Below are 26,615 nucleotides of genomic sequence, written 5' to 3'. Positions count from 1 at the left end.
CCCGCGCAGGCGCCGCCGGGGCCGCCCCCGCCGCCATGTTTCCCCCGCCCGCGCGCTCCCTCCCCCTCCCCTCCTCAACTGGGCTCCCGCCCCCCCGCCCCCCGGTGAGGTCAGGCGGAGGCTCTGCCGCTGCGGCCGCAGCAGCTCCGCTCCTGTTCCGGGGAAGCGTGGGACGGGGGCTTTTGAAGTAAGTGGAGCGGCGTTCGGGTTAGGGTCCGTGCTCTCCGCCTGCGGGAGAGCGAGGCGAAGTGACCGGGGCGAGCAGGGGGTGCGGAGGATTGGGGGCCGGTGCCTCACAGCCGGACAGAGCGCCGGCTGCGCCGCGCGACTAGCTCTTTGGCCCTCGGAGCGCAGCAGGCGGCGAACGGGCAGCGGGACGCCGGGACGCGGCAAACAAGGTGAGGCAGGGTCCTGAAGTCGCAGCGGCTCCATCAGCCGCCTCCGCGCCCCTGGGACCCGGCGGGGCCAGGCGGCGCGCGGTAAGGAGTTGCGGTCCGCACCAGGGGCAGAGGGACGGGGAACTACCTTCGCTCTTTGCACGTCCCCTCACCCCCCAACCCATTTTGTCTCGCTTGCCGCTGTGCGCCCTCATCCCTGCACCTTCTCATCCCTACCTCCCGGACTCGCCGGCTCCGCCAGTCGCCTGGGTTCTTTGAGGACCACGGTACCTAGCTTTCCTTTGCTTCTTTGTTATCCCTCTAAGGTCTTCTCCTCCGGGCTGTCGCTGCCCTTGACGGTCTGGGGTCCCTCTGCCCGCCTCGGGCCCCACTGTCTCTTGCCTTCTAACACTTTCTGCTTTGTGCCTCCCAACCGTCCCTCCTCTAGAGTCTTCCAACTTGGTAGGCTCCGCTGCTGGCTCCCGAGTCAGGAGCACACTGCTCTCCTCCTCGAAGCTTCTAACTCTGCTTTGAACGTCTTCATCTCTAAAAGTCTTGGCTTCTTTGGATTAATCACAGTTGTCTAATGATTTTCTTGGAAGCTTACAGTCTATTACGGTGTACTGCAAGTGATGGGAATGATCCTCTAGCAAATACCAGCTGAGGAACTTGAAAGTTTCTTTCTAGTTTTCAGTAACTTAGTTCAAGAACCACAACCACTTAGAATGTATGTATGTATGTTTGTGTTTAATCCTAGCACATGGTCCTGAATCTGATTCTTCCCACGCTGCCAAGCAGGCCGGGGAGAGAGAGAGAGAGAGTGGGAGGGACTTTGATGCCTGGCTCCGTTTCTCCTGCAGACTAGGGTGTTCATCGTTTTAATGTAGTCAGAGGACTAGTGGTTTGGGCTAAAGTCACTCAAGTTAGCATAGGCTGGTTACTAAGCACGCTGAATGGGAACTGACAGACTCTGGAGTTTAAAGCTGTCTCTGTTGGGAGGGCCCCTGCCTTCGTTTTTGTTTTTGTTTTTTCTTTTAAAGAAGCCAGTTTCTTACTTCAGATCTCATATTTGTATATACCCTCAAGAAGCAGAATTTAAAAACCATGTCAAAGAGACGACTTTTCTGTGGATTGGGGATTAGTGCGCTGAAGCTGATTTCACACAGCACCAGCAATATCGCCTTCTCCCCATGCAGTTGCCCTGTTAGCTCCCATACTGAGGTTCGTTTACTCACTTCCATGCGCTAATTAGTGCGTGAAGAAAATTGAATGAAGAAGCTGAAAGTGGAGGCAGATACAGTGAACTAGCACATGCTGACCTTGGTGGCTGTGTTCTTGGAAATGGGCTATATCCAGTGTTCAAGTTTGAAAACTGAGGAAAATGAAATAATCCATTAAGCAGTTATGACATCATTTTACGTTTAAAAATATTAGCTCCCTTATCTGCAAGTTTTTATTAACATCCTTATACTTAACAGTGATAGAATTGTTTGCTTGATGTGTGACCAGGTGTTGCCATTGACATACTGTGTACTAATTGGCAATCATCGCAGAAGAAACCAAGTTGTGAATGAAGATGAGCGCTAAATTTCACTGTCCTGGGAGCACTTTTTTGGCAGTGAGACGAAGCATGTAGTTTCTGCTGCAACATCAAATGATGTGTTTTTAAAATAGATAAATAAGAGCCTCAAATTCCCAAGGCCTTTAATCTGCCATTTTTATAAGCACACTTTAAAAAAGGGTGGTATGACGGTATCGAGTTTAAGGTGATGTTCTCAGGAAAGTGGTTTTCACAAGAATATTGAAGTCTGTTGATCATCAGTTTAGTTATATGGCTTATATGGCTTACAGGTGATTTGTAGTTTCCCTCACTCATTTGGTAAATTTCTGACTTCACTTTAGTTCTTTTAAAAAATGGGCCTAGTAGGGAGAGGGGATTTATACCAATAGGCCCACCCTTGTAAATCTGTAATTTTCTTGCCAACCCTTTCTGGAAAGATATACAAACTTGCCAACTGTTTCAAAGAAAAGAGTTTATGTTACTATGCCATTTTTTTTCCTTGTGTAATTATTACTGATACCAAGTCTAAGGTAACATTGCCCTAGTATGAACTACTTATGTTTGCCAGAAAAAAAGATAAAGGTGGATATGAGTTTGTCTTAAGCATTTTGCTCTGAATCTTAGAATGTTACTCAAAATGTACTTAATAATCCACCTAGTACACCTAGAAGTTATCAAACTGGATATTTCTGATGTTAGTAAACATAATTGCAGTTTGCTGTCGAATTCTCTTCTTTTTCATTTCTTTACATTTTAAATTACTTTTCTTCATGTAATTTGACTTACATTAGTGGAATGAGACTAACCAATTTTCAAATTGTTTGATTTTATTGATGTTTAATAAACTACTACCACCTCCTCAAAGTATTTTTTCTTAAATCCATTGGTTGAGTGATATATTTTTATTGCCATGAACTAGCACAACAATTTGTCAGGTGTCACCAGATTTCAGAAAATGTAGAAAGAATTTTGAAAAATGAACAGCTGTAGAGAAACATCTCAAAATTAGAACAAAAAGGCTTTCTCAAGTTACTGACATTCATAGCAATCAGCCTTTAAATATATTCTTCATTCATTTAGTAATTTATTTTATGAAATCTGTTGAGCACCTTCTATTTGCCAGGCCCTGTGTTACGCACAATGATAAACCTTAAGAGGCATGATCCTTGTTCTTCTAGAGTCTCACAGAGGTTATATTCCACCGAAGGATATAGACAATAAACAAGGAAACAAATGAAGACGATCCTTATAGATGGTAGTGACAACAATGATGGAAATACTGTGAGATGGAGAACTGGGACCGGCCTATTTAGTAAGGGTGCTCTGGAAAGCCCTCCCAGCAAAGGTGACCTTTGAACAGAGACGTGAAAGAAGAGAGATTGAGCTTACCTTGTCAGCTTACCTTGTCAAGAGCCGAGAGAAGAGTAAGAGTCAAGGCCTTGAGGCAGAAAAACAAACTTGAGATGTTTGAGGAACAGAAAACAAGCCAGCGTGGATGGAGCCTAGTGAGCTATGTGGGGGTGTGGTTAAAGGAGTTAAGGAGCCTGGAAAGAGGCAGATAATAGGTGATGCAGGGCCTGGAGATTCTGAGAAATAATTTGAGTTTGGTTCTCAGAACAGCGGGAAGCCATTGAAGAGTCTTTGTTACCTTCTTCTCTGTGGAAGATCAATGACTGAAAAAAAAATTAGTGGGCGTAAAGAGAATTTGTTTTGCAGAGGACAAATAGAATACCTCGCTACTCAGTTGTTTACATTAAGACCTGAGAATGAAAATCTTTGATATGTATGCTGAATAAATATGTAATTCACTTCTTCCACTCTGCTTAGGTAAGGGGATAGGGGAGTGGGAACTCTGAGGTATGTTAAAAAGCAGTTGAGTTTCCACTGTCACATTGTCACCTGTGCCCTGAGGTAAGTTGTCACCAGCCTCATTAAAGATCAGATCATCGTTCAACTTAAGAATTTGTTTTTCAAAGAATGATGTTTTATTTTCTCATAGAAATGTACTTTGGAAGGTTGGAAATCTCATTTGCTTATGAAGGAATAACTTAGGTTTTAGAAACGGCCTTTGGGATTTTAAGAGGAGTTGGGGGACTTCCCTGGTGGCGCAGTGGTTAAGAATCTGCCTGCCAATGCCAGGGACACGGGTTCGAGCCTTGGTCCGGGAAGATCCCACATGCCGCAGAGCAACTAAGCCCGTGCACCACAACTACTGAGCCTGCGCTCTAGAGCCCGCGAGCCACAACTACTGAAGCCTATGTGCCACAACTACTGAAGCCTGCACGCCTAGAGCCCGTGCTCCGCAACAAGAGAAGCCACCGCAATGAGAAGCCCGCGCACTGCAGCGAAGAGTAGCCCCCGCTCGCCGCAACTAGGGAAAGACCGTGCGCAGCGATGAAGACCCAATGCAGCCAAAAATAAATAAATAAATAAATAAATTGAAAAATTGAAAAAAAAAAAAAGAAGAGTTGGTCATTGCCTTCTCCAACATTTTCAAATTGCCATACCTTTATTTTTTGAGAGATTAGAGTTTTCTCTATTCCTTGAGGATTAAATGAATTTAGACTTGGCACTTACTTTGTTGCCCTGAGCCCTTGCTTGAAAGCAATCCAGCTCTGAGGTCTAATTGGCCCCAAATAGGAATGCAGATAGTCACTGACATTCCATAGGGATAAATCCTAATATTGTGAGGCAGAAACCTGCAAAATAACCTTCAGTGACTCCCGCAGGGTCTAATCCCAGCTCCTCAACTTAACACTCAAGGGTTCTCCATGATGTGACCCAGGCCTACTATCCCACTTGTCCTTATTATTCTCTTACACAAATCCTCTGTTGGTTTAAATGGATTTTTACCTAGTTTGGAACTTTTGTGCTTAGCATTATTCTTGGCGTAGAGTAGGCGCACAGTAACGGCTTTTTGAATGGATGCCATGCCATCATCTGTTTCAAAAGCCCTCCGTTTTTCTTTTTGTCCTTGCAAATCCCAATACTACTCAAGGAGCAGTTCGAATCTTATGTCCTATTACACCGCCCCCCACTGCCCTGATCTCCTCCTCTGGATGTGAACAGCAGTCACACAAACTTGCCATGCATGTCATAATTATGTTTATTTGATGCCGGGCCATTTCCCCACCGGTCTCTGGCTGCATGAAGGCAACCTGGACCTTGTCTGGTTCGCTCGTCGTTGTTTCCTGAGCACCTGGCACATGGTATGTCCTCTATAAATAGTTGTTGAATAACGAATAAATGCTGCCTTGTGCTGTTTCCCCTATTGTTTTGGATACTTAAATTGTTTAGTACTGTTTTACTTTTCACATGCTTGTCTGGTGTCATCAAGCAGTTTCTGAGAGAAGTCATGGAGCGTAGTTGTTAAGAGCACAGTAGTGGAGCTAGGCTGCCTGGGTTGCAGTTCGGGCCAGGAGACTTACTAGCTGGGGTATACTGGGTGAGTTAGTAAATCTCTCTGTACCTCATAGTTTTCATCTGTAAAATAGGAATAAGAGAACTTCGATCTTAGAGTACTTAGAAGGACTGAATGAGTTAGGTACATCTAAAATTTGTTGTTTGCAATTTTTAATTTAAAAAGGTGTGATAAAACTTTTATTTGGTAAGTTAGGTGCCAAAACTCAGATGCTGACAAAATTTGACTTGAACTGATGGGAATGTATTTTATAGCCTTTATTCTACTTAATGTTAATATTTATTTGGTTTTGTTGTAAAATTAGTAATGTGTTTATGGGGCAGTGCCTCAGACCATACTGGGGTATTACATAATGTATAGTACATGCAGGTTACTGCCTACCTAAAAGTCTGGACGTTTTTGGATTTGGAAACATGTCTGGCACCAAGGTTTTCAGATAAGGGATTGTATACCTTACATAAAAGTGCTTAAATCAGGGCCTTGCACATAGTAAGTCGTTGCTGTTGGTAGTGATTAGGGAGGTAAATATGCTATATTGTCCTTCCCAGTACCTCGCTTGTAATGGTTACCATGTAAATACATGCTGATTTATTCATGCAACAACTCTGGATAGAGGGCCGGCCGTATGAGCCTCATTTTATCATAGGAAAACAGATACGGCCGGGTCACATGATTGAAATGAGCCGAGACCCCAGTCTTTCAATACTCTTTCATCTAGGACCAGTAAAAGTATTTATTTTTTGTTTTTCTTTTGTTATTTAAAACAAAGCATACTTTTTTTAGGGCAAGTCTTTTTGGGGGAGGGGCTCGCGGAGAGGATGCAGTTAAGAATTTAATATGATTAGACACTTATTCTTGGCAGTTGTTAAACATTTCTTGAACTCCTCATGTATATAGAAATCTGTATTAAAAACCAGAGAAAGGTATAAAGCAAATGAGGCATGGTTCCTGGACTTCAGTAGTTTCAGCATCATGCATTGGGTACACAGGAACACGGGTATCCATTACAATTCCTTATTTTCCTCTGTAAGTTTGAAATCATTAATATTAAAAATGTACAAAGGAAAGCACAAGAGTCAGTTGAAAACTCGTCTTAGTGTTCGCTAAATGGAATTGGTTTTTAATCACCCTAACCTCCCCCTACCCCCTGCAATATTATCTCTATATGACATCCTGGCAGCCTTTTCCTTCCAACTAAGCTAAGCAAAGTATGGTTTTTATTGTTCTCCCTTATCAATATTTGTAAATCATAATTGGTATATTTTCTTTGTCCTTTTTCTTTTGTGATTTTCTTTTGTAATTATGTGTCTCAAAAGGTTTTTCTGGAATGTTCTTGAAGTTGAAAACTAGTCCTTGAAGCCATTCTGCCAATTCGTTCCACAAATACTTATGAAGTACCTATTATATTCCTGGCGTTGCACTAGTTCAAACAAATAGAATCTCTGTCCAGTGCTCTTTCTCTCAAACTGGAGCACACTGGGTATACTGGATGAGCAGGGTGGTGACATGATAATGTGTACTAGGAGTTACAAAATAAAGCAGCTTGTGTTTTCTTGAAGCATTTATTTTACGCAAACATTGAGAAGAACATTCAGTGGTAGCTAATTTTAAATAATTAACAGTATTTAAATTCAAATACATTGTGCTTCAGAATGCAGTATTCATAATGAAAATTTGAGGTAAAACCCAGTACTTCAGAGAAAGTCTGCCTGCAAGGGCAGCTGTGGTAACCCTGGGGTGACCCTTTGAAAAACACTGAGGCCACACAGTGCTGTTTGAGTCTGTTCCTTTAGTCAAATACTCATATATTTTCATAGCCTTAAAACCCCTAATGGCCTACAGCAAAGGCAATAGACATCCATTTTCCACCCCTATGTTGCATAATTTCTTTTACTTCAAGAGAGCACTCTGGTTGTTTGATAATGATCTGAATCTTAAAATGTGTTGCGTGCTGGCTGAGGTCTTCATGTTGCGGGGTGGTAGCTAAGACTGACAGTGAAGGGCCTGCCAAGGGACTGCTGTCTTCAGAAGAGAGGTTGTTAGAACATAATGACCATGAACTTAAAGCAGCACAATCGATGGGGTCAAAGCTTTGCCCCATTCTATGCACACTTGCTTGTGTCACTGACTGAAGTTAACTTTTGCTAACTTTGAAGCTGCTTTCATTTATAACGCATTCACTATACAAGCTGCTTTGTCAGTTGCTGGCTACTGAAATATTTAATAGTAGAGGAAAGTTATCAAGCCTCATGTGCTCGGAGGTTGATAAAAGCTTTCTAGAGTTTGAGGCGGTTTTGAAAAGGGGCAAGCAGCACATCAGAGGTATGCCTGTTGCAAAGCAGTGAATTGCTTTCCTCCAAATGAGAAAGATGAAGAGAAAGGCAAGTGAAGAAAGGGGGTGTAAGTAAATGGAGTAAGTCAAACACGAAATCTTTCAACTGGTTTTTATTATTGCCGTCCCACCTTTATTATTGCTGTCCCACTCCAGACACAGTTCCCAGGGCCTGACCTTGTTGTTTTACTGCCCGAAGATCATAGGGACATGGGTATAGAGGGGTGATTAAGGAATGGTTTTTATATTCTATGTGTGACGTGCTTTTATAGTCTATTCAGTAAAAAGGGATAAGACAGTTGTAGAGTTTTGCTTCGTGGTCCCACTTATTTCTAAAGAATGCTTCATTTCAACAAAGTTTTCTGTTCCACTCTTGTATGTTTCTCAGTGGGAAGGCTGTATAAAGTTCAGTGGCTAAGATCTTCGGCCCTGGAATCTCAGGCTTGGGTTCAAATCCCAACTCTGCCTCTTGTTGGCAGTGTAATTTTGGGCAACTCCCTTCACCTCTCTGAGCCTTGTTGCCCCCTCTGTAAACAACCTCGTCTGTTGGTTTTAAGGATTAAATGAAATAATGCATATAAAGTGCTAAGCACAGTTCAAGCCACATAGTAGGTATAGTTATTATTGACTCTTTTAGTAGATTTATGGCCTAACTGGTTAAAACTTTTGGAGCTTTGCCATTTATATATGAACCAGAAATCTTAGGGAAAATTGCATCTTTCCTTTATACTGCCTTAATCCCAGCTGGGATGCTATTTTCTGAGCATGTATCTTTTAAATGGTGAGTAGACCATTTAGAAGTAGCACTAGTTTTCTGGCAGACAAGAAAGTTTGTGGTAAATGCTTGGCTTATTACTTATTCAAAGATGGCATTACATTGAATGTGAGGAAAATGCCAATTTTTAAATATGATTGACCCAGTATATACTTAAATACAATACTGTTTAGTTTAATAGGATTTAAAATTTAATCTCCATTTTGAAGGGAAAGGGAGATATAGGAAAATGTGCGCAGCAAACAGTGTTGTCTTTTAAACATGAAAACTTCTGGTGTTCTGATACTTCAAGAGGTAATACATTTTCCTGATTTATCTCTATTACAGATTTCAAGCCCTCAAAGTGGAAAATATTGGAAGACTCGTAGTAGTCAAGCCGCTTAGAGATGATAAAAGTTCAAGAGCAGTTTTGATAAATGAATGTCTAAGTCTAAATAGATTACTGAGAGCTGCTGTAGTTGCAGAGCTGGTCTAACCTTTTGAGTCGGGAGTATATGAAGGTAGCATGCCTGCTTTTCCACCTTCCAGTGTTCTCCTTTGGTTGCCATGTCAGACACGTGATGAGACAGATACCCCTTGGGTAGTGGACTTGGATTTGGAATGCCATAGGCGCACAGAAGGGAAGGAACCAGGCAACTCATTGCTGTCTGTTCACAGGGTTTTGTGATGATTATTATGATAATGTATGTTCAAGTACTGAAAAGCCTAGCTCACCACACTAATGAGATATATTATTTATTAGCAGCTTTACCAGCATTTATAATCATCAGCAGCAGCATCATATTTGAACTGGAAAAGAAAATGTTTAAAAGTTTTTTTTTGTTTTTTTTTTTCACACACACACACACTGTATTTTATTTTTACAAGAGATAAATAGACTGACACCAAGCATTGTACATGGATGACCACAACAAAAGCAACAATGATTGCAATTACCAAACATGAAACACACTCATACTATGTCATAATATTGACATTCAGTCCAGTAATCCTCCACTGTAACAGCTCCTTTACTTCGCAGTGAAAATTGATTTGTATATTCTTTGCCTCTGAGTCCTTGTTGGATTTTTTTTTTTTTTAAATCCAGATAAAGTCACAAAAATTATACTCATCCTCATCAGTTCACTCAGTCCCATGTAATTAATTTTTTTTTCATCTTGATCTTTTGTTAGCACTTTTATGAGTTCATCAGTTTTTCATTAGAGTTCTGAAAATGCTTATTCATTCAGTTCAGCAGTACAGTCAGTTACCAGAAACCTGTACTTGTCAGAGTCTTTTCCATGAATTTCTTAAAGATGAAACCCTTTTATAGGAACATATTTGCAAAAGCATCAGAGTACACACAGAACTGTCTGTAAATGACAAAAGACTTAAAAATGACCACAGTTAAAAATTTGATGAAAGTTCATAATAATGCAGTTGACAAGAAAATTAGTTATTTCTGAGATATACATTTTAAGGTAATAACTAGGATTATGACTTATAACATTATACCAGAACATATAAGATTTTTAGAAATTACATGTAATGTCTGAAACATTTATATTAACATATTTCCATACAAATAACCCAATGAAAGTTTAGTATTAGTTGTTTTGTTTGTTTATTTTTTTATACTGCAGGTCCTTATTAGGCATCAATTTTATACACATCAGTGTATATATGTCAATCCCAATCGCCCAATTCAGCACAACACCATCCCCACCCCACCGCAGTTTTCCCCCCTTGGTGTCCATATGTCCGTTCTCTACATCTGTGTCTCAACCTCTGCCCTGCAAACTGGCTCATCTGTACCATTTTTCTAGGTTCCACATATATGTGTTAATATACGATATTTGTTCTTCTCTTTCTGACTTACTTCACTCTGTATGACAGTCTCTAGATCCATCCACGTCTCAACAAATGACTCAATTTCGTTCCTTTTTATGGCTGAGTAATATTCCATTGTATATATGTACCACATCTTCTTTATCCATTCGTCTGTTGATGGGCATTTAGGTTGCTTCCATGACCTGGCTATTGTAAATAGTGCTGCAATGAACATTCGGGTGCATGTGTCTTTTTGAATTACGGTTTTCTCTGGGTATATGCCCAGTAGTGGGATTGCTGGGTCATATGGTAATTCTATTTTTAGTTTTTTAAGGAACCTCCATATTGTTCTCCATAGTGGCTGTATCAATTTACATTCCCACCAACAGTGCAAGAGGGTTCCCTTTTCTCCACACCCTCTCCAGCATTTGTTGTTTGTAGATTTTCTGATGATGCCCATTCTAACTGGTGTGAGGTGATACCTCATTGTAGTTTTGATTTGCATTTCTCTAATAATTAGTGATGTTGAGCAGCTTTTCATGTGCTTCGTGGCCATCTGTATGTCTTCTTTGGAGAAATGTCTATTTAGGTCTTCTGCCCATTTTTGGATTGGGGTGTTTGTTTCTTTGATATTGAGCTGAATGAGCTGTTTATATATTTTGGAGATTAATCCTTTGTCCGTTGATTCGTTTGCAAATATTTTCTCCCATTCTGAGGGTTGTCTTTTGGTCTTGTTTATGGTTTCCTTTGCTGTGCAAAAGCTTTGAAGTTTCATTAGGTCCCATTTGTTTATTTTTGTTTTTATTTCCATTACTCTAGGAGGTGGATCAAAAAAGATCTTACTGTGATTTATGTCAAAGAGTGTTCTTCCTATGTTTTCCTCTAAGAGTTTTATAGTGTCCAGTCTTACATTTAGGTCTCGAATCCATTTTGAGTTTATTTTTGTGTATGGTGTTAGGGAGTATTCTAATTTCATTCTTTTACATGTAGCTGTCCAGTTTTCCCAGCACCACTTATTGAAGAGACTGTCTTTTCTCCATTGTATATCTTTGCCTCCTTTGTCATAGATTAGTTGACCATAGGTGCGTGGGTTTATCTCTGGGCTTTCTATCTTGTTCCATTGATCTATGTTTCTGTTTTTGTGCCAGTACCATATTGTCTTGATTACTGTAGCTTTGTAGTATAGTCTGAAGTCAGGAAGTCTGATTCCTCCAGCTCCGTTTTTTTCCCTCAAGACTGCTTTGGCTATTCGGGGTCTTTTGTGTCTCCATACAAATTTTAAGATGATTTGTTCTAGTTCCGTAAAAAATGCCATTGGTAATTTGATAGGGATTGCATTGAATCTGTAGATTGCTTTGGGTAGTATAGTCATTTTCACAATGTTGATTCTTCCAATCCAAGAACATGGTATATCTCTCCATCTGTTGGTATCATCTTTAATTTCTTTCATCAGTGTCTTATAGTTTTCTGCATACAGGTCTTTTGTCTCCCTAGGTAGGTTTATCCCTAGGTATTTTATTCTTTTTGTTGCAATGGTAAATGGGAGTGTTTCCATAATTTCTCTTTCAGATTTTTCATCATTAGTGTATAGGAATGCAAGAGATTTCTGTGCATTAATTTTGTATCCTGCAACTTTACCATATTCATTAATTAGCTCTAGCAGTTTTCTGGTGGCAGTTTTAGGATTCTCTATGTATAATATCATGTCATCCGCAAACAGTGACAGTTTTACTTCTTCTTTTCCAATTTGTATTCCTTTTATTTCTTTTTCTTCTCTGATTGCCGTGGCTAAGATTTCCAGAACTATGTTGAATAATAGTGGTGAGAGTGGACATCCTTGTCTCGTTCCTGATCTTAGAGGAAATGCTTTCAGTTTTTCACCATTGAGAATGATGTTTGCTGTGGGTTTGTCATATATGGCCTTTATTATGTTGAGGTAGGTTCCCTCTATGCCCACTTTCTGGAGAGCTTTTATCATAAATGGGTGTTGAATTTTGTCAAAAGCCTTTTCTGCATCTATTGAGATGATCATATGGTTTTTCTTCTTCATTTTGTTAATATGGTGTATCACACTGATTGATTTGCGTATATTGAAGAATCCTTGCATCCCTGGGATAAATCCCACTTGATCGTGGTGTATGATCCTTTTAATGTGTTGTTGGATTCTGTTTGCTAGTATTTTGTTGAGAATTTTTGCGTCTATATTCATCAGTGATATCGGTCTGTAATTTTCTTTCTTTGTAGTGTCTTTGTCTGGTTTCGGTATCAGGGTGATGGTGGCCTCATCGAATGAGTTTGGGAGTGTTCCTTCCTCTGCAATTTTTTGGAAGAGTTTGAGAAGGATAGGTGTTAGCTCTTCTCTAAATGTTTGATAGAATTCACCTGTGAAGCCATCTGGTCCTGGACTTTTGTTTGTTGGAAGATTTTTAATCACAGTTTCAATTTCATTACTTGTGATTGGTCTGTTCATATTTTCTGTTTCTTCCTGGTTCAGTCTTGGAAGGTTATACCTTTCTAAGAATTTGTCCATTTCTTCCAGGTTGTCCATTTTATTGGCATAAAGTTGCTTGTAGTAGTCTCTTAGGATGCTTTGTATTTCTGCGGTGTCTGTTGTAACTTCTCCTTTTTCATTTCTGATTTTATTGATTTGAGTCCTCTCCCTCTTTTTCTTGATGAGTCTGGCTAATGGCTTATCAATTTTGTTTATCTTCTCAAAGAACCAGCTTTTAGTTTTATTGATCTTTGCTATTGTTTTCTTTGTTTCCATTTCCTTTATTTCTGCTCTGATCTTTATGATTTCTTTCCTTCTGCTAACTTTGGGTTTTGTTTGTTCTTCTTTCTCTAGTTTCTTTAGGTGTAAGGTTAGATTGTTTACTTGAGATTTTTCTTGTTTCTTTAGGTAGGCTTGTATAGCTATAAACTTCCCTCTTAGAACTGCTTTTGCTGCATCCCATAGGTTTTGGGTTGTCGTGTTTTCATTGTCATTTGTCTCTAGGTATTTTTTGATTTCTTCTTTGATTTCTTCGGTGATCTCTTGGTTATTTAGTAACGTATTGTTTAGCCTCCATGTGTTTGTCTTTTTTACGTTTTTTTCCCTGTAATTCATTTCTAATCTCATAGCATTGTGGTCAGAAAAGATGCTTGATATGATTTCAATTTTCTTAAATTTACTGAGGCTTGATTTGTGACCCAAGATGTGATCTATCCTGGAGAATGTTCCGTGCGCACTTGAGAAGAACGTGTAATCTGCTGTTTTTGGATGGAATGTCCTATAAATATCAATTAAATCTATCTGGTCTATTGTGTTATTTAAAGATTCTGTTTCCTTATTTATTTTCATTTTGGATGATCTGTCCATTGGTGTAAGTGCGGTGTTAAAGTCCCCCACTATTATTGTGTTACTGTCAATTTCCTCTTTTATGGCTGTTAGCAGTTGCCTTATGTATTGAGGTGCTCCTATGTTGGGTGCATATATATTTATAATTGTTATATCTTCTTCTTGGATTGATCCCTTGATCATTATGTAGTGTTCTTCTTTGTCTCTTGTAACATTCTTTACTTTAAAGTCTATTTTATCTGATATGAGTATAGCTACTCCAGCTTTCTTTTGATTTCCATTTGCATGGAATATCTTTTTCCATCCCCTCACTTTCAGTCTGTATGTGTCCCTAGGTCTAAAGTGGGTCTCTTGTAGACAGCATATATATGTGTATTGTTTTTGTATCCATTCAGCAAGTCTGTGTCTTTTGGTTGGAGCATTTAATCCATTCACGTTTAAGGTAATTATCGATATGTATGTTCCTATGACCATTTTCTTAATTGTTTTGGGTTTGTTTTTGTAGGTCCTTTTCTTCTCTTGTGTTTCCCACTTAGGGAAGTTCCTTTAACATTTGTTGTAGAGCTGGTTTGGTGGTGCTGAATTCTCTTAGCTTTTGCTTGTCTGTAAAGCTTTTGATTTCTCCATCAAATCTAAATGAGATCCTTGCCGGGTAGAGTAATCTTGGTTGTAGGTTCTTCCCTTTCATCACTTTAAGTATATCATGCCACTCCCTTCTGGCTTGTAGAGTTTCTGCTGAGAAATCAGTTGTTAACCTTATGGGAGTTCCCTTGTATGTTATTTGTCGTTTTTCTCTTACTGCTTTCAATAATTTTTCTTTGTCTTTAATTTTTGCCATTTTGATTACTATGTGTCTCGGCGTGTTTCTCCTTGGGTTTATCCTGTATGGGACTCTCTGCGCCTCCTGGACTTGGGTGGCTATTTCCTTTCCCATGTAAGGGAAGTTTTCGACTATAATCTCTTCAAATATTTTCTCTGGCCCTTTCTCTCTCTCTTCTCCTTCTGGGACCCCTATAATGCAAATGTTGTTGCGTTTAATGTTGTCCCAGAGGTCTCTTAGGTTGTCTTCATTTCTTTTCATTCTTTTTTGTTTAGTCTGTTCCGCAGCAGTGAATTCCACCATTCTGTCTTCCAGGTCACTTATCCGTTCTTCTGCCTCAGTTATTCTGCTATTGATTCCTTCTAGTGTAGTTTTCATTTCAGTTATTGTACTGGTCATCTCTGTTTGTTTGTTCTTTAATTCTTCTAGGTCTTTGTTAATCATTTCTTGCATCTTCTCAATCTTTGCCTCCATTCTTATTCCGAGGTCCTGGATCATCTTCACTATCATTATTCTGAATTCTTTTTCTGGAAGGTTGCCTATCTCCACTTCATTTAGTTGTTTTTCTGGGGTTTTTTCTTGTTCCTTCATCTGATAGGCCCTCTGCCTTTTCATCTTGTCTATCTTTCTGTAACTGTGGGTTTTGTCCCACAGGCTGCAGGATTGTAGTTTTTCTTGCTTCTGCTGTCTGCCCTCTGGTGGTTGAGGGTATCTAAGAGGCTTGATGGGAGGCTCTGGTGGTGGGTAGAGCTGACTGTTGCTGTGGCGGACAGAGCTCCGTAACACTTTAATCCACTTGACTGTTGATGGGTGGGGCTGGGTTCCCTCCCTGTTGGTTGTTTTGCCTGAGGCAACCCAACACTGGAGCCTACCTGGGCTCTTTGATGGGGTTAATGGCAGACTCTGGGAGGGCTCAGGCCAAGGAGCACTTCCCAGAACCTCCGCTGCCAGTGTCCTTGTCCCCACGGTGAAACAGAGCCACCTCCCGCCTCTGCAGGAGACCCCCCAACACCAGCAGGTAGGTCTGGTTCAGTCTCCCCCAGGGTCACTGCTCCTTCCCCTGGGTCCCGATGCGCACACTACTTTGTGTGTGCCCTCCAAGAGTGGGGTCTCTGTTTCCCTCAGTCCTGTCAAAGTCCTGCAATCAATTCCCACTAGGCTTCAAAGTCTGATTCTCTAGGAATTCCTCCTCCCGTTGCCAGACCCCCAGGTTGGGAAGCCTGACGTGGGGCTCAGAAGCTTCCCTCCAGTGGGTGGACTTCTGTGGTATAAGTGTTCGCCAGTCTGTGAGTCACCCACCCAGCAGTTATGGGATTTGATTTTACTCTGATTGCGCCCCTCCTACCGTCTCACTGTGGCTTCTCCTCTGTCCTTGGACGTGGGGTATCCTCCTTGGTGAGTTCCGGTGTCTTCCTGTCGATGATTGTCCAGCAGCCAGTTGTGATTCTGGTGCTCTCGCAAGAGGGAGTGAGAGCACGTCCTTCTACTCCGCCATCTTGGTTAATCCTGTTTAAAAGTTTTTTTCAAAGATTAGACTTACTCTGCCCTCAAGAAATGAGCTCAGTATGAAAGATAATGCCCTTTATTTAGAGCATCTTTCTTTTGAAGAATGGTTAATTATCCCTGCAGTGGCAGATGCACAGTGAGGTTAAGTGGCTTGCAGAAGGTCACATTGTCTGAGGTGGATCTAGGAGCAGAATGTAGGGCCCTTGGTTCTAACCTAGTGCTTTTCCACTAATGATATAGAAGACTAAGGATCGTTTCGTATCTCTAGTCTTTCAGTTGAAAGTCTTTTCAGTCTTTTAGTTGATGGGATGACCAAAACTTCAGCAGTGGAGATGCCAACCATTATTCTAGGTCTGCATATGTACTTGCACAATTTGACATTTATCAGAATGAGTTTTGGATTTATTACGGAATTTTCTAAGTGCTTTTGGCATCATATAGGTGTGGTGTTTAAACATTCTGAGGAAGCATTTGTGGAGTAATTGTATGTAAAGCATTTGGTTAGGAGGGAGAAAAGGTATTCACTGCCCTGAAATAATCCTACAGTCTAGCAAAGGCAACAGAGAACATGAAGCAACTTGATATCAGCCAATACTAATACTAATGCCAATCAGTAATAATTTATTACAGTACCCACCACGAGTATGGCACCATTGTAAGTGCTGTAGATGCATTAACACATTTAAACCACATAACAGTGCTGTGAGGGAGGGGCTATTGTTATCCCCATTTTACAGATGAGAAAACTGAGGCATAGAGAAGTTAGATAACAACCCCAAGGTTACACACCTAATAAGTAAAAGAGCTAGCATCCATGCAGTCTAGTTGTAGAGTCTGTGCTTTTGAACCACAACCCTTCCTTTTTTTAAAAAATTATTTAATTAATTTATTTATTTATGGCTGTGTTGGGTCTTCGTTTCTGTGCGAGGGCTTTCTCTAGTTGCGGCAAGAGGGGGCCACTCTTCATCGCGGTGCACGGGCCTCTCATTATCGCGGCCTCTCTTGTTGCAGAGCACAGGCTCCAGACGCGCAGGCTCAGTAATTGTGGCTCACGGGCCTAGTCGCTCCGCGGCATGTGGGATCTTCCCAGACCAGAGCTCGAACCCGTGTCCCCTGCATTGGCAGGCAGATTCTCAACCACTGCGCCACCAGGGAAGCCCCTAACCCTTCCATTTATTCTGTCTCTCACAGGGGACATTATATAGGAGCATGATAGCTAACTAAGGCATGTTAGAAAACATTCTGGGAACCATCAGAGTAGGGTGTTAAAGTTGGCAAGGTATTTTTAATAAGGCACTTTTGAAGAGCGAGGGTCTTATTGAAAAACAAGGAAAGCATTCTGACATTTTAATGCCCAAAGCTTTGTGCCTGTATGTTGCCTGTGTGTGTGCAGATGTGCATGCATGTGTGTACATGTTTATTTTGAACTGGGAAAAGAATTTGAGGGTAAATCAAATTCAGAATCCTTTATATTGGCAGCCAATCAGAGCTGTTTTTGTGTGCAATATTTTGCTCCGCAAACATGTTTTTAAAAATAGGGAGCAACTTTATTGAGCTATAATTCAGCTACCATACGGTTTGCCCATTAAAAGTGTACAATTCAGTGGTTTTTAGTATATTCACGGAGTTGTGCAACCATCACCACAGTCAATTTTAGAACATTTTCATCACCCCAAAAAGAGAAATATGTTTTGAAACAAATGTGGCCATGAAGGGGCTGGAAGTAGTGTGGCTGTTGGTACTACTGCTTCCCCATCAAAATGTCCATAGAGCTCTGCTCAGTGTAATGCACATTTGATGCTGTTTTGTGCCATCTAGCTCCAAATTGCTATAGAACGCCTACTTTTAATTTCATTTTGATGAGTGACTGGTCTTTCAAAGGATTATGTATTTATCTGATTTTGAATTCTCAGTCCAAATTGTTTATATAAATCTGCTCATTATGTATTTATTACGTGTATTGATATTAGTACTACATAACTAAACCAGACTTGTATTTACAAACAAAAACTGCTACACCCGCTTGTGTGAATGGCTACGGCCTTGTCTGTGCGTGCTTCTATAATGGACCAGAGCCAGGGATGCCTGAGAAATTTTATGTGTATACCCTGGCATTTTTTTTTTTTTTTTGATATTTCTGAAGGTTACGCCTGACATAGAGTACTAGTGGATAGGTGGTTGAGATAAAAGCAACAGGGATATAGTTTGCTGGGATTTAGTACTGGGGTGACGTGTTACAGAAAGGGTCTTATAAAACGTATTGCATGGGCTTCCCTGGTGGCGCGGTGGTCAAGAATCCGCCTGCCAATGCAGGGGACACGGGTTCAATCCCTGGTCTGGGAAGATCCCACATGCCGCGGAGCAACTAAGCCAGTGAGCCACGACTACTGAGCCCGTGTGCTCTAGAGCCCGTGTGCCACAGCTACTGAGCCCGCGTGCCTAGAGCCCGTGCTCCGCAACAAGAGAAGCCACCGCAATGAGAAGCCCGCACACTGCAACGAAGAGTAGCCCCCGCTCTATGCGGCTAGAGAAAGCCCGCGCGCAGCAATGAAGACCCAAGACAGCCAAAAATAAAAACAAATAAATAAATACATTTATTTTTAAAAATGTGTTGCATGATATTATATACATATATTGTGAAATAGCTGGAATATTTTGAAAAAAATCTGAAAGGATTTTTCAGCCACTCAGACTTCACCACAATATAGTCAGTTGTTATAGTCAAGGACTACATTTCTGTCTAGCGGGAGTTATTAAACCAAATATCTGTGTGCGTGGCATGGGAGGGAGCAGGCTGTTCCCAGTTCTTCATTATAGTAATAAGTTAGAGTCAGTGTTACCTTTTAGGCTAGAGAAAAGCTGTTTACTTTTTATTATTAAAAATAATCCATGGACATGATTAGATGTCTTGAAGAACATAGGTGTCTTTTAAAATGAATTAATCTTGGATCTGTCTCTTGTTACTTCTTTTTCTTTCAGAACAGTTTTGAAATGTTACTTAAAACTTTCTCCGTATTTTTCTATGCTTATTATATACTTGAGTTGAATTTCTATTCAGGGCCCCAAGTAGTTTCAGTTGAAGCTAAAGTGACTTGATTCACTTAAAATGGCTTACTGTGAATCTTAAGTATTTTTTTAAATTTCCTTCCGTACATGGATTCTGTGCTCTTTATGTGTGGCAGTGGTGTGGTGATGTCACAGCTGATGGGTAGGATAGAATCAAACAAGATGACACTGCTGTCACTAGAAGAACACCTAAGTGCACCTTTATGATAATTAGGTGGAAGCATATCTTTATCATGGAGATTAATAGGGATCAAGGAGTCAGGTGCTGTGGAATTAAAAAAAGATGCTTGATTTAGGAATTTTGATTTAGGAAATTTGGTGTCTTTTTCCATTGCTAATTTTGTTGTTAAGCTATTATGATACTGGGCTATGTGGAAGGGGGTTAGAAACCTGCTTATTTAAGGCAAGCCAAATTGGTTTGCTTTAAGAGGGCCATTCCGAATGAGAAAATATCACACCATTTAGAAAAGAGGATCTAGAGTAACGAGCAAATTGAGTTTTCTATGGCTTGAGATATCATTCATTGATTTTAAGAAATGAACCCATTGCAGTATATGCATAAACTATTACTTGACAATAGTTTGATTTTCTGCTTAACTTAGTGCCAAAAATGGTTTAGACCCTTAAATGGTTTAGAATGGCTCTAAGTGACTCTCTGTGTGGGTTAGGTCCAGCTACCATTTTTAAAGGTGAATGTGCTTTATTTGCAGATAGAGGAGACTCAATGGCTCTAATTAGCCTTACTATATAGGGCAGCACCGTGTCTCTGATGAGAGGAAATGAGGCATTTCACATCAGTTCATTCAAGAAAAATTAGTGAAGTACCTTCTGACCCAGGTCTTGGGGATGCAGTGGTGAACAAGGCCAAGTCCTGTCTTCATTCTCAGAGGCAGTCAGAGTATCCGGTTCACTGTTTTTGTTCTCCTAAAGAGCTGTGGAGGTGCCTGGTAAAGCCTAGTGTGTCTCTCTTGGTGCTCTTTGGTCGCAGTCCATCATGACTACAATGAGGAAGAGGAAAATTAGTCTCTGGCTCCATCAAGCTGAAGTGCTGCCCTTAGTTATAAGACCCTCATTCTTTCTTTGTGTGCCCAAAGTACCTTCTGGGTTGTTACCTATATCCCTTTCCAGTGACTTAAATGGAGACTATAAAATCACAGTTGTGACCATCATCATTTAACATTCAATTGGAAAAATGTAGTTAGTGGAAAATCAAGCTGCCAAGGGACTTGTATAGGAATAGATAGCTTCCATGATATGATTTGAAGGGCACCTAGTGGTTCTGTCTGTTTTTAAAATGCTACTTCTTTCTTTTAAATTAAATTAAATTAAATTAAATTTATTTGGCTACATCAGGTCTTAGTTGCGGCACGTGGGATCTTCGTTGCAGGATGTGGGGTCCTTTGTTGTGGCGCACGGGCTCTTTGTTGCAGTGCACGGGCTCTTTGTTGCAGTGCGCAGGCTTCTCTCTAGTTGTGGTGTGCGGGTTTTCTCTCTCTAGTTGTGGCGCGTGAGCTCCAGAGTGTGCGGGCTCAGTAGTTGTGGCACACGGGCTCTCTAGTTGTGGCGTGTGCTCAGCAGTTGCGGCACTTGGGCTTAGTTGCTGCACGGCATGTGGGATCTTAGTTCCCCAACCAGGGATTGAACCTGTGTCCCCTGCATTGGAAGGCAGACTTTTAACCACCAGGGAAGTCCCTAAAATGTTACTTCTTTGCCAAAAGTACTGCAGTCTTATAATTTGCCTAACATTTCCACTATTTGGTTAGACCTGTGGCTTCTAAAGAATTTTTGTTTGTTCGTTTTAGTTTTGGATTTTAGTTAACAAAACCACTTTTTTTTTTTTTTGTTTTGTTTTTGATCCAACCAAATGAAGGTTAGGTACTTTGCTCTAGCAGGTTAAAGTGGGTTTACAGAAAGCCTTGACGATGTCTCCTCTAAACTTGCTTTATTAACATGGAATAGTTCACTTGATATGTAATTATCATCTTGAAAGATACTAAGAGCCTGACCATGGAGGTAAATTTCAATATGGTGGGGAAAGTGGGGGATGGATATCAACCCTGGAAGGCAGCATGGGATAGGATAAGCCTTGTTGGGGTATCCCCAAAGGGCTTTTTGGGCTCCTATGTATAGCTTGCTGTGTTAGGAATAGTATGCACAGGGCAACCTGAGACTCTTGAAGACCTATTATAGTCACTTTTACCTGATAGTTTGAGAACCTTAGAAATCAGTCTGCTTAGGTTGGGGAGCATGGATACTGCTAAATCTGGGTGTGGATGTTGCTCCTTCCTTTCCTGTGTCATCTTTGCTAATTAAAACTTTTCTATCAGTTAAAAAAAAAAAACTGATTCTGAATACAGGAATAGTAATTTTAGGACCATAAATTAACATGAGCCCATGGCTACACTATTGTAACCACATTATTTAGGTGATTTATGTTGATAACTCATTTTTGCCTTCTATTCATATGTACTACTTTAAGTTGTTTTAGTACAACTCATTCTGATAACCTATACACTCTCACTTAAACTTGAAAGAGGTGAATTATAGAACTTTTTAAATTCAGTCTGGTGTTATTGGTAAGTGTGTACAGTTCTTGAGTCTATTAGATCCAATTTTATTTTATTTTATTTTTTTAATTTATTTTTTATTGAAGTCTAGTTGATTTACAATGTTGTATTAGTTTCTGGTATACAGCAACGTGATTCAGTTACACACACACACACACACACACACACACACACACACATACATATATATTATTAGATCCAATTTTAAATTCCACTGTATATTCATGTGGATACAAGTTAAGCTGCTGTAACAGAGACCCCCAAATCCAGTGCCTTAAACAAGATATTTCTTTCTCACATAACAGTCCAACTAGGCAGTTCAGGGTCGGATGGCAGCTGCTCAATTATCAGGTACCCAGGCTCCTTCTGTCTTGTTGCTCTGCCACCTTAACAAGCAGCTTCCATCTTGTGATCCTAGATGGCTGCTCTAACTCAGTATTACATTCTCATTCCGACAGAAGGGCTGGGAAAAGGGGCGGGAGAAAAGACACTCCTTCTATGTAAGGGTATATCTTGGCAGTTTCCTACATCACTTCTGCACATGTCCCATTGGCCAGCCCTTAGTCATATGGTGTCACCTAGCTACAAGGGAGGCTGGAAAATGTGGTCCTTAGCTATGTGGCCATGTGCCCAGCTAAAATTATTATTACTGTATAAGAAGGGAAGCACAGATATTGGGGGACAACTAACAGTCTCTGCTGTACACTGTTTCTAACATAAAACTTGAATCTTCGGTCAATTTCATGACTTATCTGGAGATATTATTTCCATAACATCGACTACCCATTTGCTTAAGGACAAAAATCCAAACTTGTCAGCATTACATACAAGCCCGTCTTACTTTTGACTCCTGCTTGTCCCTCTAGCTTCTCTTTCACCCTTCCTAACCTAAAGTTGCATTCTAAATTGCGCTTCTTCCAGCTTGCCATGTCCTCTTATCCCCACACTTTTGTGCTTGGTACTCTCCCTGAAATGCTGACTGTTTGGTTCCATCAGGGTTCACTTTAGTTGTCGTCTGTCCTGGGAACATTTCCTTGAGCTTCCTCTACCTCACAGCCACTGCTAGCTGTTTCTTCCATATATTTCTATAGTATTGTTTGTGCCTCTCTTTAGCAATCTTTATTGTAAATAGTGCTTTGACTTCTCTGTGTCTCCCACTGGATTGCGAGTTCCTTGAGGGCAGGGGCCAGGTCTCTCATCTCCACGTCAGAGCATGATACCTGTCCCTGATGTTTCATTAATATTGGTTGAATGAGAAAATGACTGAATGAGTATTTAGCTTACTAATTATGGCTGCTTGATTAAGCTGGAAGCTCTTCCTAATTGCCATCTAGAAATTGCAATACTTAGAATATTTTCCAATAGCCATAACGGGGTAATTTTATAATAGGCATTGATAAAGTCAGATAGACAGCTCAAAATATTTATCAGATGACTACGATATACACGTTATAGGACGAGCAAGAAATAGATGTATAAAATTTTAGACCCAGAAGGACCCCTAGGGATCATTTAATCCAACCCTTCTAATTTTAAAAAGATATATAATCTAATGGAGAGGGAGAAGTTAAATTACTTGATCAAGAGCCTCTGTATTCAAGGAACTTGCAGTATCTTTGGATAGATGATATGTACAGGCATGTAAAAGGGAATTGAGAAAAAATGTGCCAAAGGAATAGACACAGTGGGACTAATCAAGGTAGGTTCAATCAAGCTTTGAGGTGAGCCTTGATGGCTGGTAAAGTTTTGCTATGAGAGGGCATTCCAGGTGAAGGGAATGTATAAGTAAGAGTTCAAAGATAAGGATGTACAGATGACTGTTGGGATCTGTTCAGCTGATTGATATTTAGCAGTAAGAGAGAAGGCAGAAAAATGGAGCCAGAAAATGGAGAGACATGAGTACTAGGCTGCGGAGGGAAACCACTGGCAGTTTTTCAGTAGGTGAGTGAAATCATGAAAATGATTTTTCCTTGTTTTATTTCACTGATAGCTGGACTGGGTTGAAGGCCAAAATGGGTCATGAAACTGGCACGTTATCTAGTATGCCAATTAAAAAATATGAACTTAATGGATTCTAATGTTTTTGCTCAAAGGTGAAAACATGATACACCATAGATTTCCATGATAATTAACATAACAATGTCAGTGTTTTTCTTAATGGAAAAAGTAAGCCCAAGCAGCAAGCTTGTAATATTAGTAATGTGTATGTATTAGTCATGACATACTGTAGATAATTGTATAAACTCTCACGTTACGCCAATAAACTGTAAAAATTCCTGAAGTAACTGAGAACGTGGTAGCAGCTGCTGCATCGGGGCTTGCTATTTTGCCAGTCAGGCAAAAAAACATGAGGTGGCATGAACCCTCTCAATGCATTTGGGAGCCATTTTGTTCAAAAATGGCTTTTTGTGAAGCTAAAATAGAATGTTGTATTTTGGTATAAAACACGGGCAAAGAGAGAACAGTAAGCAGAGATCTACACTAAATTAAACTTTATCTAAAAATGAGAAGTATTTGTATCATCAGGGATGAATATATTTCTTTAAGGGCAATAAAGAATATGGAAGGATATGGAAGGGATCTGTGAATGGCTTTAATTTACGGTTTTTAAAGTCTCCAAGTGTACAGCTTCAGAAACATATATTGAATACTTGTTTTTAAAGGACCATTACAAGAATAGTTTGCATTATGATCATTTATCTTTCTCTTAAGAGCTGCAGGGAAATTTCCAGTTAAATGAAGGTTCACTTAAGTTGTGTTGATTGGAGCCTGGTATATTTGTGAAACATTTTAGGAAGCCTACCCCAAAAATATTTGTTTCAGATGGTGTACAATTAAAGGTGTCAATGCCTTTTCTGTAATATTTTTGTACTTCAACATAATTTAAAGTTAACTTTATGTTGGCTTTTGAAAATTAAGAGCATTTTAACAAATAAAAAAGTGTATTTTTTCTGTGGATTTTTTTCCCTTACTCTCTTAGAAAATCTGGTAATCTTTAGCCTATCAGAAACTTCTTATGCCTGTATAACATGAAAATCTATAACAACTAGTTTTCAGCATCTTACACCATTATAAGACTTATTGTCATAATCCTGTAGGGAAGTCATGCTATTGAACATTACCTTTAAGACATAAAATCAGTTCTTATGATTTCCTAGCTATAATCTATTGAAAAACATTTATTTCTTTTAGTTTCTGATTGAAATCCTAATTGAAATACTTAAAATCATTAGCAATGTGTGATTTAATAGGAATCATTCACTAGACATCAGCACACATCCCTTCTATCTATTACATAACATAGTACTTAAACACTGTGGACTTAATAGTATAGTAGTGGTTAACAGTGTTAAGGCTCTAAGCCTGGCTTAAAATCAGACTCTGCCACTTGCTATTTGTGTGTAATTAAGCAAGTTACTTAATTTCATTGAGTCATGGTTGCCTCATCTCAAATGGAAAAAGCAAGGGATTTTATAGGAATTAAATAAAATAACATATGTGAGTGTTTAGCACGGTACCTAGAATATCGCAAGATTCAATGAATGCTGAGTGTTGTTATTTTATATAGTGTCATTTGATTTTCAAAAGAACTTTGGCTGTTAGTTTCAATTTATTTTTCCAGCTATTTTATTTAAAGCAAACCTCTCCAGAAGAAGAAATATCAAAAGAATAAGGTAAATGACAACATCAGCAGTTTAATAGTTATCAAGTAATAGGCGGTGTTTTTAGCAGGTAAATTACTTGTTATTGTTGTCAATTATTTGGAAAAATAATTAAAGAAAATGACAAAAAATAACCATCAGACTATGAATGACTTTGCCTTTGACTCTCATTGATAGGCTTTGTTTTAAATTACCTCAGTATTAGGAAATAGCTTGGTTTTGATGAGACTTTTAAAAAACTTTGAAATAATTACAGATCTGAAGGAACTTGCAAAGATATAGTACAGAGAGGTATCATGTACCCTTCACTCAGTTTTCCCCAATGTAACTGTAGTACATTATCAAAGCCCAGCAAGTGACGTTGGTACAATGTATGCATATAGGTCTACACCATTTATCACATTATAGATTCATGTAACCACCTCCACATCAAGATATAGAACTATTCCATCACCACAAACATAAATTAGACAACTCAAGAGAAGGAAAGAAAATCTATTGTATTTATCCATACTTTTCTTACCATGTTCTTTTCTTCTTTCTCATGTTACAAGATTCCTTCTTTTATCATTTCCTTTCAGTTTAGAGGCCTTCCTTTTGCCATTCTTTTAGAGTAGGTCTGCTGGCAACCAATTCTTAGTTTTCCTCATCTGAGAATGTCTTGATTTCCCCTTCATTCCTGAAGGATATTTTCACTGGACATAGGATTCTGGGTTGACAGTTCTTTCTTTCAGCACTTGGAAAATCTTGTGTGCCCCTGCCTTATGGCCTAAATGGTTTCTGATGAAAAATCTGCTGTCCTGTGAATTGTTTTCCCCTATAGGTAAGGTGTCATTTCTCTGTCTCTGATTTCTTCCTTTGTCAAAAGTTTGACTATGACGTATGTTAGATTAGATTTCTTCAGATTTATCCTGTTTGGGGTTCACACAGCCTCTTGAAGCCGTAGCTTTATTTCTTTTGCCAAATTTGGGAAGTTCTTGACCATTATTTCTTTGAGTATGTTTTTAGTCACACCCCCTTTTTCTCTCCTCCTGGGACCCTGAGGACATGAGTGTGAGATCTCCTGTTATAGTCCCTCAAGTCCCTGATTGCTCTGTTCATTTTTTGCTTGTTTTTCTCTCCCTGTTGTTCAGGTTGGACATTTTTCTATCTTTGAGTTCACTGATTGTTTCCTCTGTCCCTTCTATTCTGCTGATGAGCCTGTCTGTGGAGTGAGTATTTTATTTTGGTTGTTGTACCTTTCAGTTTTAAAAGTTCCATTTGGTTCTTTATATCTTCTATTTCTTTACTGAGTCTTTTTATTTCTTTGCTGAGGCTGTCTAGTTTTTCATTTGTTTCAAGCATGTTCATAATTGCTCCTTTCAGCATTTTTATGATGCCTG

At 39.7% G+C, this 26,615-nt stretch overlaps 1 protein-coding gene across 12 annotated transcripts in view; it reads left to right on the top strand.

The window, feature by feature from the left end:
* The window catches only part of KLHL13 (kelch like family member 13), a 389,271-nt gene that overhangs the window by 197,867 nt on the left and 164,789 nt on the right, over positions 1-26,615 (top strand). For 4 of the 12 annotated variants that reach the window (XM_059911123.1, XM_059911113.1, XM_059911122.1 and 1 more), the window contains exon 1: positions 115-398. The exons of 2 other annotated variants lie outside the window; for them this stretch is intronic. The gene's annotated coding sequence lies outside the window, so the exon portion shown is untranslated. Of the gene's footprint in view, positions 1-112; positions 399-460; positions 480-26,615 lie in introns of those variants that run through there. 6 more of the 12 variants (XM_059911112.1, XM_059911125.1, XM_059911115.1 and 3 more) reach the window with 6 other exon arrangements.

The sequence above is a fragment of the Balaenoptera ricei genome, chromosome X (assembly GCF_028023285.1).
Source record: "Balaenoptera ricei isolate mBalRic1 chromosome X, mBalRic1.hap2, whole genome shotgun sequence".
Classification (NCBI taxonomy): Eukaryota; Metazoa; Chordata; class Mammalia; order Artiodactyla; family Balaenopteridae; genus Balaenoptera; species Balaenoptera ricei.
This window is presented reverse-complemented; position numbering and strand designations above follow the sequence as displayed.